Below are 17,978 nucleotides of genomic sequence, written 5' to 3'. Positions count from 1 at the left end.
TTCTACACGAACTAAAGCCCCTACCCGGGTGGAGGATGGTCCACTGCAGGCTGAGCACAAGCACATGGACCTCACCCTGGCTGGAACCAGAAGACTGATGATTGAGATTCCTGGAACACCACCCTGTTACCTCACCACCAACCAATCAGAAGGAAGACACACATCCTACAGCCTTCATCCCAAATTTGTCTTTTAAGAATCTCCTCTAAAACCTATTGGGGAGTTCAAGCTTTTTACCATGAGCCATCCATTGTCCTTGCTTAGCCCTGCAATAAAAATTTCTGTGCTCCAAACTCCAACATGTTGGTTTTTTCAACCTGTGTGTGGGACACATGAACTTGGGTTTGACAACAGTAATTCCAAAATATATCATGGAAATTAAATTTCTTATTACTCAAAAGAAACAAAACAAAACATAAATAGAAATCATAGACATGGCTGAGGATGGTATTTGTGAAATGACATTATCTAAAAATTAGGAGAACAAGAAATAAAGATTGATTCAAATAGAATTTAATATTCTAATAATCTAATATAGATCTAATATTTCTTCCATCTTTTAAGAAAAATTCCAAAAGGAATAACTAGAACAAATAGATAAAAGCAATCTTCAAACAATCCACATAAAGTTTCTAAAAATAGGGGCACTCTATTTAAGAGAACACAGATTTATACTGCCTAGTTAGGACTGGCCTAATGAGTAAATTAATAGTAATAAGAATAAAATAACAACAAAAACCGTAACTATCTAAAAGCATTGCTACAGCATAATAGGGAAAAATTAAGATTATCTACTAATCACTAAGAATCAGATTTATCTCAGATCTCTCATTAGCAAAACAAACTACTTCTAACACAACTACTACTGTTAACAATAATAAACGAATGGAATAATATTTTTCAATTTCTAAGGAAATCAATATTATAGCTAGAATTTTGTACCTAGTGCTACCTTAATATAAAAAGGCAATATAAGTATACTTTGAAACAACAAAAAATGGAATTAGACACTTCTCCTCATATCTTCTATGAATAAAGTATTAGAGAACTTATCCCACTAAAGTGAGCATGTAATCCAGAAGAAAACGGTAAGCAAATTGTTTGTATAGCAAAAGCAGAACTTAGCACAGGTACTGTTATGTCTAAATAAAAATTAGAGAGAGAAGGACCAAGATGGCGGAGTAGAAGGATGCTCGGGCTCACCCTCTCCCACAAATATACTGAGACTGACATCCACGGACCCACCCATCCAATAGGAACACCTGCTAAACTTTGACAGAACATCACCTTCTTCAAAAGACAAAATATGCCAGAAATACGGTAGGAGAAAGAAGAAAAAGGAAAATAGAGCAGGACGGTCCTATAGGGTGGGAGTGGCAAAGGAGGAATAGCGCTCGTTAACTGGGTCTCCCCGTCTCCAAAGGAGAGCTCAGAGGGACAGAGGGGGAACCGCTGAGGCTCGGATCTGCATGAAATAGCCCTTGAGCGACAGAACTAAGTTAAACGGGCACAAAGGCTCTCTACGACCCCCAGCCCTAGATGTGAACCGGCGGGGGTGGGGCTGGACAGGCTGCCCGAGCCGGGCGAGGACTCAGGCTGGCTGTACAGAGGCAACCTCAGGGGACTGCAGTGTGCTGTGCTGTGGCTGGGAGAGGATACAGAGCAGCACAACCTGGGTCCCCCATAAAAATACAAAAAAAAAAAAAAAAAAGACGCAAAGCAACACTGCTGGGGTGCCCTTGGGGGAGGGGCGCCGTAGCCTCCGTCTCCACAGACCTGAGGCAGCATTACTGGCGAGTTCTTGGGAGAAGAAGGCGGGGCTCAGCCACAGCCGCCATATTCTCAGGTGTGCGGCTCCAAGGCCGAGGTGTGGTGGAAACCTGAATCTGTAACTGAGGGCTCCACAACCTCACAGGCGGGACTGAGATTTGTTTACACCCCCAGGCAGAGGGACCGTTCTGCTGTGGCGCCTCTGTGAACGCCCGCCTCTGAGACAAAGGAACAAGGAGTGGAGTTTTGGCATAGAGCAGGGGCGAGGGCTGCTGCGGCCATTTTCTCTGAGCCCGCCTACCTAGGGTGGGCCCTACTCTGTGTGGGGTGTGGTGCTAAACAGGGGTGCAACCCGCCCACCTACCTGGTAGGAGGCAGCACCAGAACGCAGTGTTTGGAGGGGGCGCCACCCGCTGCCTACTGTGCTCTAGCGCGGCTCTGGGACGCTGTGCTGTGAGGGGCGTGACCTGCCCGCCTAAGGGCGCCGGAAGTAGCGCAGACAGGGGCATGGCTGGAGGGCGTCCTGAACCAGCGAGTGGAGTTCGCGCAGCAGCGTGAGGGCTGGAGCTGCGACAACCACAGAACAAAAAGGAGGCCCCACTCAATAGCCAGGGCAGGCTCTGGCCACCGTAACACTTAACACTATGGTCACACCCCTAACCAAAGGGATAACAGACAAAAGGCACAGACGTAAGGCTTGGCAACTAGCCATACTTAGGAAGGACCTCTGGACAAAATCAGTAAGAGCACACAGCCTCCACAGGAATACATCCACTTTTTTTTCTTTTTCTTTTTTTTAAATTTTTTTATTCCCTTTTAAAATTTTCTTTATTAATTTTTTAAAATGTCTCAATTTGATTTTTATTTCTTTGTTTTGTTCTTCTATTATTGATTACACTGTTTTCAAATCTTTTTTTCTTTTAAATGTTAAATTTGTCTCAATTTGATTTTTATTTCTCTTCATTTTGTTCTGTTACTGATTATACTATTTTCAAATCTTTTTTCTTCTTCTAAATTTTTTTTTAGTTTTATTTCTGCCTCCACTTTAAGACAGATAGATAAATAATAAATAAATGAATAAAACCCTTTCAGGACCACAGTAGACAACTGATACTCCATAATCCATAGTGCCAGAGAGATAGAAGTAAAATGAAGAAGCAGAGGAACCACTCCCAATTAAAAGAACAAGAGAAATCCAGTGAAAGAACAACCAATGAAATATAGACCTTGATAGTCTACTAGATCATGATTTCAAAAAAGGAGTGATCAAAGTACTGAAGGAACTAAAAAGAGATTGTGCATAGAGACAGAGAATACGTCAAAAAGGAAACTGAAACTATAAAGAAGAGCCAATTAAAATTGGAAAACTCATTTGCTGAGATAAGAGCTGAGCTAAAGGCTGTAAAAAGTAGGCTAGATAATGCAGAGAAACAAATAAATGACTTAGAAGATAGGACAACAGAAGTCACCCAATCACAACAGCTAAGAGAAAAATAACAATCAATGAAAACAATATAAGGGACCTATGGGATAATATAAAGTGTGCCAACCTACTCATAATAGGGTTCCCGGAAGGAGAAGAAAGAGCAAAGGGGATTGAAAAGGTATTTGAAGAAATCATGACTGAAAACTTTCCAAACCTAAAGAAGGAATCAGATATCCAAGTATAGGAAGCACAGAGGGTCCAAAACAAGAAGAATCCAAACAGACCCACAGCAAGACATATCATAATCAGGATGGCCAGGGTTAAGGCTAAAGAACTGATTCTAAAGGCAGCAAAGGAAAAGAAAGAGTTAGTTACAAGGTATTCCTTTGCTCTGCTTTTTAAAACTACTTCTGAAATAAATATCAGTGCCAGGAATCTAATATTTACTCAAGTAGTCTATGATTTGTCTCAGTCATTAAGTATATCAGCTCTTTGAGGTCAGGGATTTTATTTTGTTTATTGCTATAGACTGGGCACTGAAAATGATGTTAAATATAATGTAAGTATTCAATAGATATTTCTTACATCAGTAAATAAATGATTGAGTAATTTTATATTCATACAATAAATGCTAGGAAGCCAATAAAAAGAATGATATAGCTCTAAGTTTATCAATATGGAATAATTTAAAATGATATTAAGTGGAAAAATCAAGGAGTGCTAGTTTAAACTGAATGATCCCATTTATTTTATGAGTGTATTTTATGAACTTAAATAAGGCATTATAACAAAACCAGTCCAGAAAATGGAGCTTTAGATCCATTTTCTATATAAATAGAATGAAAAAGAAAATGTCAAAATCATAAATATATTAAATAAAACATGGAAACCTGACCATATTGGGTTTACTCAAAAGTTCAGGTATAGTTTAACATTTAAAAATATGTTATATGCAATGATATCTATTCCGTTAATAGAGGAAAGGATAAAGGCATAACACAATTATCTCAAGAGACAACAAAACATGTATTCAATAAATTAACTTCAATAGATTTTAAAAAGAAATATAAATTATAATTAAACAATCTCATAGTAACTAAAAAGAAGACAAATTTTCTTACATGGAGAAAGAGTCACAAAAATAAATAGAAAAGATAATATGTCTAAATATTAGAAATACTTTTATAAGCAACACTATATTGTAGCTCTCACATTGATACTAAGTGTACAAGAGGTTGTAGCCAATGTAATGATAATGAAAGACATAAATGGAATTAGTATTGAGAGGAAAAAATAAAATTCATTATTTCTAGATGATATGATTGTATGCCTAACATACCCAGATGAATCAAATGAGAACCATAAAAAATTAATAGTGTCTTTAAAATATCTGCTAACATTCATTTATTACATTAAATACACCAAGTATTATTACAGGTTCTTTACATGTATTACCTCATTTAACTTTAATTTTTAAGTTTGACAACTTTTCAAAATAAATGCTATCATTATCTCTAGTTTAAAAATGAGAAAAATTGAGACACAGAAAATTGTAATTAATTTCTCCATTGTCATAGAGCTAATAAGTAACAAAACAAGACTTCAGTGTGCTCTGAAGCCTATGAATTGAATCAGCAAGTTTTACTGCCTATTTCTAGTCAGTCATGGCCAATTAAGGGATATATTAATAAGAAGTTAAATATCAGTTGCAATTGTGAACAATAAAGTAGTTAAGAATAAATCTCAGAAGACTCCATAAGACATTTCAGAAGAAAATACTGAAACTTATGTAGGAACAGTAATAAAGACATGAAAAAATGGAAATATACATAAGCTGGAGAGTTAACAGTATGAAGATGCCAGACACTTCAAACTAATCCGTAAGTGTAATTTAATTCCCCTAAAATTCTAATACAGTTATTATAAAACTTGTCAAACCAGCTTTCAACTTCATCCAGCAAAGGTAACATGAAAAAATAGGGAAGATAAATTTGAAAAAGCAAAACAAGAAATAAGCCTTACCCTATGAAGTATCAAATTACATTGGACATAGTAATAAAATAGGAAGAAAATCTATAATAAATTAGTAGATTAAGGGAACATCTACAAAGGATTCATGTGTATTTGGAAAAATATTATATATAAAAATGACACCCAATTTGGAAGAAATCAGTACCATCTACAATACTGTATCTTAAACTCAAATAATCTAAACTTAAAAAAATAATAACTGTAAAAGTAGTAAACACATCTGTGCACTTTTCCAGTCTCAGAATTGAATAGAGATGAACATCTTTAAAACCTTGAGAAAGGAAGCCATTTTTAAACAAGACAAAAACAAAAGTCACAAAGAAAAATATTAATATATTTTTTAGTATAACCAAAGCACCATTATTAAAATTAATGTATCAGTAGACTAGAGGAAGAAAATATTTGCAGCATACACATAAAAGGATTAATATCCAAAATAAATGAAAACAGCAAAAACTGAGAATGAAAGATAGAAATGGCATATTAATATATAAAAAGATAATCAATATCATTATAAGAATTAAAGACACAAATTAAAGACACAAAATACTTTTTTCATTCATCACGTCGCCAAAATTAAGGAACTTGATAATGTTAAGTATTAATGAAGTTCTAGAAAAATTGATATTCTCCGGTTTTGCTGTGTGGAAAGTAATTGGTAAAACCCCAGAGAGAGGGACACTTTTATTTACTAATATTTAACATATACAAGCACAGTGATGGAGATTCCTCTTTTGATATTTATTCAGAAAACATTTGCACACATGCATAAGAAGGAGTCTAAAAGGACTACCCTAATTGGAATTAGAAAACATCAGATATAGTTTAAGTGCTCATCCCTGGGCAACTACTATGTGTTTCATATTTTGACATACTAAAGAAGTTAAAAAGATGGAGATGGATGTACACATATTGGCACCAAATAAAATTTCTCAGGCATGTTGGCAAATTGTTGAACACCACCACCACCAAAAACAGCACAATTCTGAGGACAATTTTAGAATGTACTAAGCCAAAAAAGGACTACAATGTTATTCTAACAATGAGAAAAAACTAGAATATCTGTAAATTCATAATATCACATGGGTTTATCAGGTGAACTGAATTCCAAAGCGTAACCGGTAACTCCAAAGATAAATAGTAGCACAAACTGTTTCACTATGAGCAGATCTATTTCTATAGATGGATAAGAAAGAGCAAAAAATCAAATGACTTATTAAATGACCATTATGAGAGTTTACAATCCCTGGGAGCACCAGACACAAGGTGCTACAAGTTTTTGTGGTCCATAACAATGAAGGGTCTGAGATTTTAACCTATACTTGCAAATTAAAATTCTAGCCCGCCAGTATTCATGCGTGTTGGCAGAAGACACAAGATGCCTGGGTCCAAGGTGGATTTTATTATTCATGGCTCCAGATGCAGTCTAAGCTTCATGTTCACATTAGTCCTCCTCACCCCTGAGGTCCCATGGGGATGAGGTGGAGGAGGTCAGATGGATGCTGTCTCTACGAGATCAAACCACGATGGAAGATGGAAGATTCAGTAGCCAGTTACCCTAAGGCAATTGCAAGGGTTTGGAAGAACAGCACCCTGACATTTTCCCTTTGGAGGAAGGCTTTACAAGAAGTCATGAAAGATAAAAGGTAATTAATGACTCCCTAACATGTTTCCTACACCTAAGGAATGTCTGGTAACTCTTGTTAGCTGGTCAACATGGGTCAACAGCAGGTGTTCTCAAGAAATACTGAAGGCAAAACAGGAAACTTGATTAAGCCCCCACAGTAGTACACAAAATCTCACCATAGTCCAGGTCCTACTCTCTTACTAAATAAATTCTTAAGCTGATGGAGGAGTGGCAGGAGACTCTCCCAACTAAAGAGCTCAAGGGATTGGGTACCTTGGAGGAGGAGAAAAAACAAGTGGCCTAGTAGTGGGGAAGAGGCAGAACATCAACTTCAGCTGAAGATGCTATACTAATAAGAGAGAGGGTTTGATGACTACTCTGATAGGACATGTAAAACCCATTCCAGCCCAAGATCCTCCAGAGATACAAAGAAGAGTGCAGCCACCATGACCAGGAGGGATAGGGATGGTGAGAAAGCTCTATTCCTGAGGCCTAGGGCCTGCAGCTCTGCCAGGAAAACTGAAAACAACCCTGCCCCCAACACAACACACATTTACAGTTAAAATTCACAGCAATCTAAAGTGGGAGGAGGGACAAGAATGTGGGAAAAAAACACTCTGAGGCAGGCCTACAGGCCTGACGGAAGCAGAGGGTGAGACACTAAAAACAGGTTAGTAGCATCCTGTCCATGATGGAGTTTGAAGTTTGTGGTATACTGAGGTAATTATGTAATAATAAAGGTCAAAACCCGCTCAACTCTTAACTGAATTAAATGCCCACACCAAGAGCCTGAGAAAGGAAGAGGCATAACTCTATTTACTGTATTCTTAATATTCTTAATATTAATATTCTTAATATTCTTTATCACAGAATACCCATCATTCAGTTAAAAAATTCTCCAAAAACTTGAATTAAGAAGAGACCACATTTTAAAATGTGGAATAGATAAACAAGATTATACTGTACAGCACAGGGAAATATATACAAGATCTTGTGGTAACTCACAGCAAAAAAAAAAGCAACAATGAATATATGTATGTTCATGTATGACTGAAAAATTGTGCTCTACACTGGAATTTGGCACAACATTGTAAAATGACTATAACTCAATAAAAAATATGTATAAAAAAAGAAGAGACCACAAATTGTCAGGAAAATACAGAGTTCACAGAACCTGGCCTAGAGATCATCAAGTTGTTAGAACTATCATATATGGACTTTTTAAAAAACTGACAACTGTTTTAAAGGAGCTACTTTGAAAAGGACAACAGAAAAGTACAGAAAGGGAATTTTGTTAGAAAGATAGAAAAAAGAAGAAGGCATATAGAAATGGCACCAGAAATATATACAGCAAATACAAAATATTCTTTTGATGGTATTTTCAACTGACTGGACACAGCAGAGATAGGAACTGCAGTTAAGAGAAATTATTCAAACTGAAATACAGAAAAAAAGTGATTCAAAGCAATACAGAACACAGTATCTAAGAGCAGTGGGACAATATTAAATGGTCCTTACATATGTGTAACTGAAGTCTCAGTAGAAGAGTAATGGGAAAGGGTAGGAGAAATAGTTGAAGAGATAATGGTGTAAAAATGCACACAAATGTCCACTGTCAGATGACTGGATAAAGAAGCTGTGGTATATTTATACAATGGAATACTACTCAGCCATAAAAAAGAAATAATGCCATTTGCAGCAACTTGGATGGACCTGGGGAAAGTCATTCTAAGTGAAGTAAGCCAGAAAGAGAAAGAAAAATACCACATGATATCACAGATATGTGGAATAAAAAAAGACAAACTAATTTACAAAATAGAAACAGATTCACAGACATAGAAAATAAACTTATGGTTACCAGAGGGGTAAAGGGGTAGGAAGGGATAAATTGGGAGTTCTAGATTTGAAGATACTAACTACTATATATAAAACAGATGAACAACAAGTTCATACTATATAGCACAGGGAACTATATTCGATATCCTGTAGTAACTTACAGTGAAAAAGAATATGGAAACATATATATATATATATATATATACACACACACACACACATATATATATATATATATATATATATATATATATATATATATTCCTATATGATTGAAGTATTATGCTATACACCAGAAACTGACACAACATTGTAAACTGACTACTTCAACAAAAATATATTTTAAAAAAAAGGATAAGATTCCAAGAGAGGGAAAGACAAAAACGCACACTCACACACACACACACACACACAATCTTAGTCAAACTGCTGACACCAAGAATAAATAGAAAATACTGAAGTCTCTCTGAGAGAAGAAAAGGGGAACTTATCTACAGCAGAACAATAGTTATAAAAATCTTTTGGTTAAAAAAAAAAGAAAATGAAAACCAGAAGACAATGGAATGACACATTAAAAATTCTTTAAAAAGAACTGATAGCCTCAAATTCTATATCTAATGAAAATATATTTCAAAAGTGAAGTCAAATAAAGACATTTCAGATGAATAAGAGCTAGAGAATGCATCTTCAGCAGAACTGCCCTTTAAGAAATAGTAAAGGAAGGAATATGATATGAAATGTAAATTTGGATCCATCCAATAAATAAATACTATACAATAAATAAACGCAAAAAATATGTGAAAAATGTGGAACAGTATAAAATACATTTTAAAAAATTCTTTAAAGAATAACTGACTTCCCCCCAAAATAGCAACAATGTGTTTTGAGGATTATAATGTATATAGAATAATGTATAAAAACAACAGCACAATGCACAGGAGGTGAGAGATAGATAAACAAAGCCATATATTTCATGCTAAAATAGAAAATAAAAATTGTCAACAATGGCAGGAAAATAGGAAAAAAGTAAGGAATAACAATTTGGTTAAAAACAACGTAATTATCAATATAGCAAATTAAAATCAAACCATGTAAATAGTCTAAATATCCCAAATACAAGTTAGAGATTGTCAGATTGGATAAAATAGCAAGAAATTTATGGGTCAAAGATGAAGTCACATGGAAAAGAGAAAATTTTTTGAAACAAGTGAAAATAAAAATACAATATATTTAAGATTATGGGATCAGACACAGCAATGCTAATAGAGAAATTGATAGCATTCAGCATTTACATCAGAAAAGCAGCAAACTCCCAAGTCAATCAACTAAGTTTCCCTCTTTAAAAAAAACAGCAGAATAAACCAAAATCAATTAGAATTATTAAAATAATAAGCATTGTAGAAATGAATGAAATGAAAACAGGAAAAGAAACTGTGAAATCAAGAATGTCAAAAGACATATCTTTGAAAAAAATCAATAAAATCCATAAAACTCTAACAAAACTGACAAGACAAAAAGAGAAAAGATACAAATGACCAATATTAGAAACAAAAGTCATTACTGACTTCACAGGCATGAAAATAATAAGAAGAACAATTCTATGCAAGTCAATTCACCAACATAGATACAATTCAAAACTTACATAAAACACAAACAACCAACCTTCATCAACATGAAATATATAGCCTGAATATTCTTGTATCTATTAAAGGAATTGAATTTATAGTTCAAATTTTTAAAATCTGCCTGCATGGTTACTCTTGAGAATGTTACAAAACAATTAAGGAAAAAATAATACCAATTCTACATAATCTCTTCTAAAAAACGGTCATGAAGGAAATATTTATATTTATTATCTGATGCCAGTATTACCTTAATACTAAAACCAGAAAAAAAGACAGTGTAATTAAATTACAGAGTAATATCCTTTATGAATGCAGACACAAAAATTTTCAATAAAATGTTAGCAAGTTAAAACCAGCAAAATGCAAAAAGAATAATGCATGATAAACAAATATGGGTTATCCCAGTAATGTCAGGCTATTTTAACATGAAAAATAAATCAACATAACTCACCATATTAGCCTTAAAAAGGAAAAGTATGTGATTATAGCAATTAAGGCAAAAGAAAGAATTTAACAAAATTATACACCCATTCTTATAAAACAAACAAAAAACTGTGGCTCACATCATAATTAACGGTAAAAGACTTAATGGATCCCACATAGATTAGGAATAAGACAAGGATGTCTATTCTTATTATACCTATTTAATACCCTATTGTGAGTCCTAGCCAGTGCATTAAAGCAAGACATTTTTTAAAAGATCATTTTAAAAAGTAAAAGATTGATAATGAAGAAATATATAACTATCCCTATTTAAGGATGACATGATTGTCTGCATAGAAAATCCCCAAAATTCTAAATAACAGATCTAGAACTAAAAACTGAATTTACCAATGTTGAAAGATAAAAGTCAACCTATAAATAGCAGTCATAATTCTATATAATCTAACTAGATATTTGAAACTAAAATGTAAAAAATACAATTTATGATAACTTTAACAAATGAAATACTTAGACATAAGCTTAAAACATTTTTAGAATATATATGTGGAAAATACAAATATCAAAGAAATAAAATTTAAAAAAATTTAACTGGAGACACATACAGTCTCGAAAATTAATTATATTTATTCATTAATTCATCTACTTATTTTCCAGGAAGAATATCTGTAGACATTGACAAGATTTTTCACGTTATATGGAAAGACAAGTGAGTTAGATTAATTTTTAAAAACTGAAAAAGAACAATATTACAAGACTCACCCCACATGATTGTAAGACTGAATATACAGTTATAGCAATCAAGACAGTATAGTTATAGGAAGATTTATATACCTGTTGATAGAATAAACAGTTTAGAGAAAGATTTACAGAATATGGTCAACTGTTGTCACAAAGGAGCAAAGGCACTTCAATGGAAAGAGGATAGTTTTTTTTATAACAAATGGAATAGGAACAATTAAATATTCATATGCAAAACAGAAATGAACCTTGATCTATTCTTCACACTGCATACAGATTAAATTTATTGTGTATAAATCATGCTTTCAATAAACCTGACTAAAAGTATATAAGAACAGTATGATGTCCTTCATTTTTTTTTACAATACATCCTGTATACACAAATACGAGTAAACACGTGGAGTAGTTCAGAAATAGCCTCAGTAAATATATAATTTTAAGCATACTGCGATTGTCAGTGGTGGTCAAAGGGAAATTTTAATTTTCTATAAATATTTAACAACATTAATTCAGTGTCTGCTATGTGCTAACACTGTTCTACAGCTTTATCCATATTAATTCGTTTAATTTTGAAAGAAATCATAAAAGGTAGATAGTATAATTATCTCCATATTGAAAAGAAACAGGCACAGAGATGAAAAATAACTTTGACAAGGCTACATTAATTGTACTAGGTAGATCAGTCCTTCAAACCCAGGTGGTCTTAATCCAGGTTACACGTCCCTTAACTGTGAAGCCAGGTTGCATCTCTGCTATCACTTCCACTGAACTTATGCAAAAGGGAAACCGTAAATAACTTACGAGGTCAAAAATAAACTTATAAGTGGGTGGAGAAAAGACAATTCACAGTGTCTCAAGGTCTTACAGTGTCTCATAAAGCCTGAGCTTTTAAAATAGGTTACCAAAGATAAGTCATGAAAACACACAGGCAGGGTACGTCTTAAAGGTGGAGAACTGAAGGATTAGAGTAGTTATGGGTTTGTCCAAGGGTACACAGAAAGAGAATAATAGCAGAATTCTGAACATGTATGTCTCAGTTTAACATGATAGTAAATAAAAATATATTAAAAAACAAACAAACAAAAAACAACAATAACAAAATAACGCACATGGACAGGAATCATACACAGGTTCTATCAGTTTCTACCACTGAACAATTTTGGGGCAAAAGAAATGTATTGCTTCAGAACTTACTGATATTTGTTTCATTTCTTTTCAAAAGCCTCAATTTTCTTTTGGAAATTTTTTATTTGAAAAATCAGCGATTATAATCTTTCCAAGAACATAGTAAAACTTTACTTGGAAGAGTATACATTCATATATGAGGAAAGCGGGGAATCAACAAGTTGCTAATGTCTGCATATCATCACCACAGCTGTGTATCCATGAATTAGCAGATATAATGTATAGAACAACTAGATAAGCCACTAGGGCCAGACTTTTGACTACAATGAATAGGTAAACTATTCCCAATCTACACATCTATCTGTGACACAAGATTAGGATTGGAAATTTAATGAGTTCATCATTAGGATGCTGGACAATGCCCTTCTAGCCAAATACCAGTAAGAAAGTATCTGTAATCAAAGTCAGTTTAATGAATCACGGAGACCTCTCACTGCTAGAGGGTGTTAGAAAGGACTGCTAGGATTTAGGTTTGTGTTAGGTGATACAGGGGTGGAGTCAAGGAAAAGAGGCTTTGATTTAGATTCTATTTGGCTAGGAAGAAGCAGCAGTATATATGTATAGATATACACACCATTCTTTCATAATGGCTAGGATGCTAGAGGGAGCTGCTTGGCATATCTATGGTTTAGACAATGTTCTTGCTTCTGTTTGTGCTCAAACATGATTATAGAGTGGTCTTATGTTCATCTCAATCAGTCACAGTCACAGAGTGGCCTTGTCTGGTGTTCGTGTTCTGTGAAATGGTTTATGTTCATCGGCTGTGAGTGGCAGGACTAAGTTAGCAAAATGAAGCCCGGGGAGCTGATGGTTCCAAACTCCCAGCTGTCAGGGGCTGCTGTTTCTTTATGAAGAGAAAACAAAGAGTTGAGGAGAAGGAAATCGAAATCATTATTAAAAGAGAACTTTATGTGTTTTACTTTAAAACTTACTGAAACTAATAACATAACAAGTTTAATCTGATAAGCAATGGGTGTATCAATAATGATTTCCAATTTCCTACTCCTTAAAGAACTGTGAGTCAGTAACAAGAAGTGACAAAGCAATGGTTTGTGTTTGGATTCATTCTGTTTTTCATTTCTTCTTTGCTAATATCTTGATAGTCTGCTGCCTTTGCACATAGATGGTTCTGTTCATCGGGATCATTTTATTATTAATATCTGTTGGAAATTCTTAAGGAATTTTTCTTCAATTGTTCAAAGTTCAATAAGAAGCTTCTATTATTGGTATTTCTACAGTGATTTGCAACCTCCTACTGCATTTAAAAAATACCTGTCCAAATACTTTCACTTTCTCTGTGTATAACCCTGCATATTATCTCCACTTTAACTGTGTTCAAAATAATTTGGATGAAGAGAAATTGGCCTCCTCTTGTTTTTTCTTTTATTTGGCCCCTCAACCATAATGGCAATGGAAATCATCAAAATTTTGTTCCCAGTTAACATAAAGAATTACCCCTGATTTGGCCCCATTGTGAAATTATGGTTTATGTGGGCAGACACCTGAACAACTTTATTTCCCCTCTCCTGAATGATTCATCTCTTTAGAGTTCAGTAACAAATCTCAGCACTTATCCACTGAATACAAACATACATTTTTGTTAATTTATTATTTTTAGTTTTTATTTTCCAAAGGTTACACATAAAGAGAGACAGTTTAATCTGCATAATTACTTTGAAAGTCAGTTGTTTGGTCTTCTTGTTGCTTAAGTATTCTTGAAGAAATTTATTGAGTTTCAATTATTATATATTATCATCATAGCTTATGTAGCTAAGGAATCAAATCCTATCTATAACCTGAATCATCACTAAAGGAAGAAGCTATCATATTCTTCCTTTGAAAACGAGGGCTGACTGGTACACACCAAAATGCAAACAAATTCCACAGAAAGTAGGCCGTCACAAGGAAAGCAGGCAATTTTGGCAATAGCTGTGTGTGCGTGAGTGAGAGAGAGAGAGAGAGAAGGGACCTGGCTCAACAATGATCTTACAGCACCTGTTATGGAAAATGACATTTAAAAAGTAAATCCTTACCTAACTTTCGCTCCTTTATGTGTATTTTTAAATTTCTTATTTCTGGAAGGGTTTGAAAGGATTCAAGTCTTCCTGTTTATTACTCTGTATAGTCTTTACTCAAAGAGCAAAGGTTTAGACCTTCTGTGACAAAATATCTCAGGTCACTAGCAATGTATCTGGAGCATTATCTCTACCATTTTCAGGTTCTTGTTCCCTATAGCATCCTATTAAATCCTTAGCATTCTTCCGATCCCTGATACTATTTACTCTTGCTTTTTCATGACTGCTATATTTCTATTATATTAAATTATAACATTTTAGAAATTAAAAAAAGATACACAGACCATAAAACAGACATCAGGTAAGACCATACAGGCCACTGACGTGTTAGAAAAGAAATGTATCTTTCAGGGTCAGTATGTCCTCTGGGTGATCACTGGTAATAGAATTGGGACTAGAGTGTTGGTCTAAATCAGTATTAGGGCTCCTACCCATGCTTCCTATCACAACCTGGATTGTTGCTAATCAAGTATTACTCAAAATTTTCACAGCTATCATCTATTAAAATTTTAACCAGAATAGTATGTTTTTCAAAACTTTTTTTTCTGTTTTTTTTTTGTTTTGTTTTGAGAGGTGATAATATACGATGCTACTTTAAAGAAATATATAACTACTAAAACAATCTGGACATTTAAAATAACCTCTTTGGGGTAAATTCTGACATAGTTGTATTTAATACTAGTATAATAATTAAAAACATTTGACAAGAGAATTTTCCTATAATATCCTTTTATCAATCTAATAGGAGATTCAAAAATCACAAGAAAAAGAAATATTCCATGTACCAATGTTCGGATTTAAAATATGAGTAAGTAGTCCCACTGCATTCATTAATGACCAATCTAGTTATAAACTAATACTTACATATTTTCATCCTTGTATTCATCCTTGTATTTACTTAGTAGCTATACTAAGTAAACAGCTGCACATATAAACATTCACTACTTCTAGCAAAGTAGTTAAAATAGGTAAATAGAATGAATATTTTCCCATAAGTAGAAACTGCTGAATTTCTAAGATCTTTTCAATAATTTGGTACTGTGAGTCAATTTTAATTATTTCATTATAATATTTTATTCTTGTCTATCTTTTCTTAATTTCAATCATAAGTAAGTGTTCACCATTCTATTATATACACAAATAATTTAGTTGTTGAATCAGACCAGTGTACCCTGGTTATCCAAGTGGGTGCTTGTGGTCTCCAGGTATTCAGTCTGTGAAATAAATTGTCCATCTGTTGTCCTAATCCATCTGTTATTTGATTTAGGCATTATGATTGTTTAAAACTTTCATGTAAATACATAATATTTTATTATTTGGGCTATATACTTTAAGATTCCAAACCAGTCTATTCCCAAACCTAGTTCTTACATATTTTAATTTAAAATCTTTTCTAATGATAATGTAACATTCAAGTCAGTTTACAATCAAGGAAATGTTATCTCAAGAAGCATAATCACAATTGTAATACTGTAACTCCACTTCACTGCATGACATGGTACAGAATGATTTGCTCCTTAGATACAGTCACACTTTTCTGAATAACTTTTATAATAACAATCATTTCTTTTTTTTACAAATCTTTTTTCTTGATTTATTCTATCGTCATGGACTTATGCATCTATGCGAATTACTAACCCTCGGATTAAGTCATTAAAAGATGAATCTGTCATTTCTAAGGGTGAAAAAAATTGACATTTGAATTAAAAAAAGGGAGCAGGTCAGATATAGGCCATGGAAGAGATCCACAGAAAAATATTCTTCAGCTTTCCCTAAAGACTTTCATCTGATAATAAAATGAGTAATTTCTCATTACATCTAAGTAATTTAACATACTATTTTTATGTTAGAAAATGACAGTACTTTTGCTGCTATTTTTGCACTTGGGAGTTTTTGCATCCCTCATATAACTGTTATTTTTATCAATTAAATATTTCCTGAAATTATTTACACAACTTATATGAAACCATCATCATTTTGCTAAGGCATTTGGTCTCTGTGTATCATGTTCATTATATTGTCTTCCCATTACAATCTTACTCTCCATTTCTTGCCTCCTTTCTCCAACCTCAGTTTTCTCTAGTCCCACACAAGGAAATATGCCAATTTTATCACCTGTAAATTTAACACATTGCCAGTGCTCACCACAATTTGTGGTTTTAGGATATTTTTAAGAAGTTGCAGCACATCATGTATTTTAGTATTGAGATAGATTTCTTATCAATTGGTTGTATCAAGCAATGCTAAATAGACAATGTATTCTATCTAAAATTACCCTCATTGGAAATTTCATCCAAAAGCAGAAGTGGATTTATCACAAATCAAATAAAGCTTAAACTGTTGGGTCTCTTACTAGCATGGTGCCCTTCCAAGGCCTTGAGAGGGGCCCCAAATTTCTATATTACTAATACATTCCTCTTTCTTAAAGAGCCCCAAATTGTATAGGCTTCAGGTACTACAAAATCTAGGTCATTTCCTGTCAAGGAAATATATTTGATGATTAGACCTTCATATTGTTTCTAATATGTAGCTCCCCCCCTGAACCTTCTAAAGTCACCCAACCTGATAATCTTCCTTTATATTCTTGAATACAAAGCTTGAAACCTCAGACCTTAGACCTGGAGACCTACTTTGGGCCCAACTACAAGGAAAGAGATTTTTATTTTGTGTTTGCCAAATGCAATACCTGATCTGAATACTACCTTGTTTCTCAAAACTGTATGGGCAGGGTAATGATTAAATAATATTAATAATATCAAGTAAAGGAAAATCACCTAGCAACACAAATAGGTAACAGTGAAGAATTTAGTATTAGATGAGATATATTAAGCAAAATAACGTGATTAGAGAAAAATTCAATTAAAGGAACATACAATAAAAATCAGCTTTATAAATTGTAAGGTGAAGTCTGAAGAAATGGAAAAATGAAAACTGAAAGAATACTTGTAAATAAAAGTTAGCAAATTATTTTAGAAGTTCCCTGTCAGTATTTTGAAGGTGAAGAAGATTTTTAAGTTTGTATTTCAATTTGAGTGGTAACAACTTTGTTTGTACTATTAATTGAGGTCAGGATCTACTACAATCATTCATCTGAGAAATTCAAAGTTGTCATTACTTTTTTTCATGTAAAAATATGCAAAAATGAAATGACTAAAGATAAAGGACTTATAAAGCAGCATAAAGAAAAGACCAATGCTGATTCTAAAAGAAATGCAGTAAAA

The 17,978-nt window shown here is 33.6% G+C and overlaps 1 long non-coding RNA gene across 3 annotated transcripts in view; it reads right to left on the bottom strand.

Annotated features, from left to right (window-relative positions):
- LOC116281601 (uncharacterized) overlaps positions 1–17,978 on the bottom strand; it is a 406,927-nt gene that overhangs the window by 238,877 nt on the left and 150,072 nt on the right. For 2 of the 3 annotated variants that reach the window (XR_012074857.1, XR_012074859.1), the window contains exon 1: positions 2,135–2,229. The exons of the other annotated variant lie outside the window; for it this stretch is intronic. This is a non-coding gene — a long non-coding RNA (uncharacterized lncRNA). Of the gene's footprint in view, positions 1–2,134; positions 2,230–17,978 lie in introns of those variants that run through there. 3 annotated transcript variants of the gene reach the window in all.

Source organism: Vicugna pacos, chromosome 8, assembly GCF_048564905.1.
Source record: "Vicugna pacos chromosome 8, VicPac4, whole genome shotgun sequence".
Lineage (NCBI taxonomy): Eukaryota > Metazoa > Chordata > Mammalia > Artiodactyla > Camelidae > Vicugna > Vicugna pacos.
This window is presented reverse-complemented; position numbering and strand designations above follow the sequence as displayed.